Source organism: Morone saxatilis, unplaced genomic scaffold (assembly GCF_004916995.1).
Source record: "Morone saxatilis isolate NCDOM2014 unplaced genomic scaffold, NCSU_SB_2.0 Contig9, whole genome shotgun sequence".
NCBI classification, from domain to species: Eukaryota; Metazoa; Chordata; class Actinopteri; family Moronidae; genus Morone; species Morone saxatilis.
In genome coordinates, this window is record NW_023340268.1 from 1,161,365 (window position 1) to 1,164,966 (window position 3,602).

A 3,602-nucleotide genomic window follows, 5' to 3' on the forward strand; every position below is an offset into this window, starting at 1 on the left:
ATAAACTGACCAAAGTGCTGTACGTACGTCAGTTATTTTTATAGTGTGGTAAGCCAATTACAATAATTATTGATAATACATCCGTCACAAAGTGTAAATGACACAAGGAATTGTTTTATATTTCACAGCAGGACATTTGACATGAAACAGTAAACACCAGACATGCTCACAAACACCTTCTTATTTAAGTTTTTATTAAGATTAAAACCTTAAAAGGATTCAGAAACAATGATATAATTTCTTGGAACAGGTTTTCCCCTAGTGGTTATGTTTTGTAAATGCCCAAATACGGACCGGATCTAATGGCGTTTATTTTTTACATAGCTGAACTGAATTTTTCTGTGGCTGCAAATTTACCCCAACAAAGTTATCTCATCAGGACACTTTTCAAATAGCACAGGTCTATATCCTACTCCTTATAAGATTATTTACAGAGACCCAACAGTTCCCACCATAGGCAAGCACTTGGCGACAGCGTCAAGGAAAGACTTTTTTTTTCTCAGGATGATGAAGTTATGACCCACCTTACTGTGCCTCTGATGGGCTAGTGTTCATAGCAAAGAACACCATAAATGAGATAACGTAACTTGGATGTGCCTGGTCACATGTTTCCACCCAAAAGACCAGATCATTAAGCAGATCATGACCGCAAGTGTTTTCTTCGACCAAATGCCAACAAAGCCGATGTCAAACCTGGAGTAGATAAAAGTATAGAAGTGCTGTTGAAAGTGATTTGACTTTTAAAACTAAGATTGAATGTTTTCTGTGTTTAATATCTGGAAGTTCCCAGCACTGAAGAACCCCACACAGATGTTCTTCCTGTTGTTCGGATCATAGTCGGGGTCGTGGGGTTGATCACTGGTACGCTGATAGTGGTCCTGTGCGAGAGAGGCTTGATCGGTAGGTACAAAACACACTATTGTGTCAACAATGCAGACTGATCCTGAAACAGACAGACTGAACTTGTTTTTTTGTTTCTGTTCCTTAAAAAAAATTGATGTTCCTCATTTAAAAATGGAATATAACCGGTGTTGGGCAACTTACTGAAAAGTACTATTTAGTTACAGTTTCTACTGAATCATTTATGCCCCTGGAGGACAAAATAACATTCCTATATGGTGACTTACACTGGAAAGTGAATTATTTATTTATTTCAAACCTTGAATATTTATATCACCTCAAAAAAAGGCAAACAAAGATTCATGAACACACTGCACGTTTTGAGCACTTGCAATCCATATACAGCGCCCGCCGACGCGGTAAAAGTTCCTGCCAGAGCTCCAATTTGACGATCTTTACATCTATCTTGTGGAGAATCCCTCCCCTTAAGCTGCCACCAGAATAAAAGCATGCAAAAGTACAGTATAGGAATGTCCCCAGATTGATGTCGGCGCCAATCGCATTTTTAAACTGATCGGTATCGGCTATATTGAGCTTTATTGACCCGATCCAATTTTTTATCTTGTGTCAGCTGCCATACAGATGTTTCTACTCCTACTACTACTACTTCAGACACGGTGCAGCCATCGTCAACTCTCTCTTGCTGTCTGCCTTTCCAGTCTGAACTCGCTCTGTGTGTGTGTGAGAGAGAGCAGGAGCAGGATACTGTGAAACTCCACAGTGGAGAAGATACAACCACACTCAATACGCCACGTGAAAACTATGAATTACTGCGCATAAAAGTAATAACCTGACTTAAGAAGACATTCTTAATTAGGCTATTGCTCAGCCTAATCTGCAGTGGTGTGGCTGAGCTCCTCGATGGAGCACTGTGCACGAAAAGTTTGCAAGTAAATCACCTGTACAGCTGCACTTGTCGACATCTGACATCTTCTTCTTCCTGTGGCATTTAATGGCTGACTAGAGTATTTGTATGCACATACTGTATGCTGCACCGTCAGGCCCTTCAGTTGCACTTCTGTTAAAAAACAAGTAGCTTTTCTAAATTTTGGTTTTGACTTGGACCTTAGTATTGGTTCCCTATGACCCATTACTCCTAATACTGAGTATAATATTCATAGGTATGTTTTCATCAGTGTAAAATCACCTAAAAATGAGAATCATGTTTTTACTACCTTAGAATGAGACGTTTCTATCTTCAGACGGAGCGGGTCCTCTTGTGCAGAGTTTGCCATGAAGACCAATTTCTACAGTAGCCCAGAATGTACAAACCAAACACTGGCTCTAGATAGGGCCATTTGCATTTTTCACACATTATCGGTCCACCTTAGTTTCCCCCTTGTGTTGGAAAGGTGGGGTGTAGTGAGTGAGTTTTATCTGTAGATACTCGGCTAGATGCCACTAAATCCTACACACTGGATCTTTAAGAAATACGTTTGCGACCACTGCTTTGGATGTTACTGATGAAACTGTGATTTTACAGAAATAAAGAAGGCTCTGACACAGACACTATATCACAATCTTATCCTAATGTCCTTTAGTATCTGTTCTGAACTATTACAACACATTTGGAGGGACAAACAGAGCAGGAAAGCGCAGGTATATTATAAAAACAGGCCAGATGCCTATACACATACTGCACCTACGTTCATTCTCAACTAAATACATGTTCTGTTCTCTGCAGGGTGTAAAAACAGGGACTCCTGTAAGTATCTGTTGAATCAATCAATATAATTGTGCACCAAAACAGCACTAACAGCATGTTTGTAAGGGTTAAAATTAAATCTGTTCATCTCTGCAGCCGTAGATCCAGACAACCAAAACGCCAGCCCAGACGAAGACGACAACGCCCTGTGGAATGTGGAGGAAGCAGTGTGACGTTCCATCAGAGTACGAAGCCTCAGTGTGCAGTTTGAAACCAGAATTACAATTAAAACTAACATCATTGCTCATGCACTGTAATCCGAAACTGTTGGAACTGTTACATTGAAAAGAAAAAGTAACACAAGCTCAATTTTTTAAGTTGAAAAAGATTCTTGATTGAACAGCTTTTTACAGTAAGTATATATATTTTTATATCTGTTTACTGTTTTATATGGCTGCACCTGTATATGCAGTTATAGTTGTCTTTTGTTTGTTCATATCTATTGTTGTTGTAAATAAAATATGAATCATAAAAACAAATATATGGACACAATAAGTCTCAAACTTTGTTCAGTAATGTTTCTCCTGACCAGCGATGATATCGACCAGGTGATACAATAACTAATAAACAATAATTGACTCATTCTCTCCAAATGTAAATCAGCTGACTTACTGTCAACACTTAAATAAATGCTTGATTGCAAGATAAAACCTCTGATTTATTGATTTAGATGAGTTGGAACTAGTTAATTTCATTGAATAACCAAACCAATTTATAAACTCATGTTTATGCTGCCAATTACTAAGTAAGGGGTAATTAAAAATACCTTTGATTGTAGAGGAAAATCTGATTCCAATAACTCAGAACACTAAAAATTAATCGGCTACCATTTTGATAATCAATTAATTATAAACTGTTTATGTAATGTAACGATTTGCTTAAGTGGAAGAAAACAGCTTAAGTGGTAAAGATTTGTATAAATAGAAATGCATTTAAGTTACTTTAGTCAGACAAATTCTGTTCACACATTTTAAATATGTTTGGAGAAATGCTGCAT

At 37.8% G+C, this 3,602-nt stretch overlaps 1 long non-coding RNA gene across 1 annotated transcript; it reads left to right on the forward strand.

Annotated features, from left to right (window-relative positions):
- The first annotated feature begins 6 nt into the window (after positions 1 to 6).
- On the forward strand, positions 7 to 3,319 carry LOC118342336. The gene is made up of 3 exons (XR_004797478.1): positions 7 to 900; positions 2,585 to 2,605; positions 2,702 to 3,319. It is a non-coding gene; the product is annotated as an uncharacterized LOC118342336 (long non-coding RNA).
- The last annotated feature ends 283 nt before the right edge of the window (positions 3,320 to 3,602 follow it).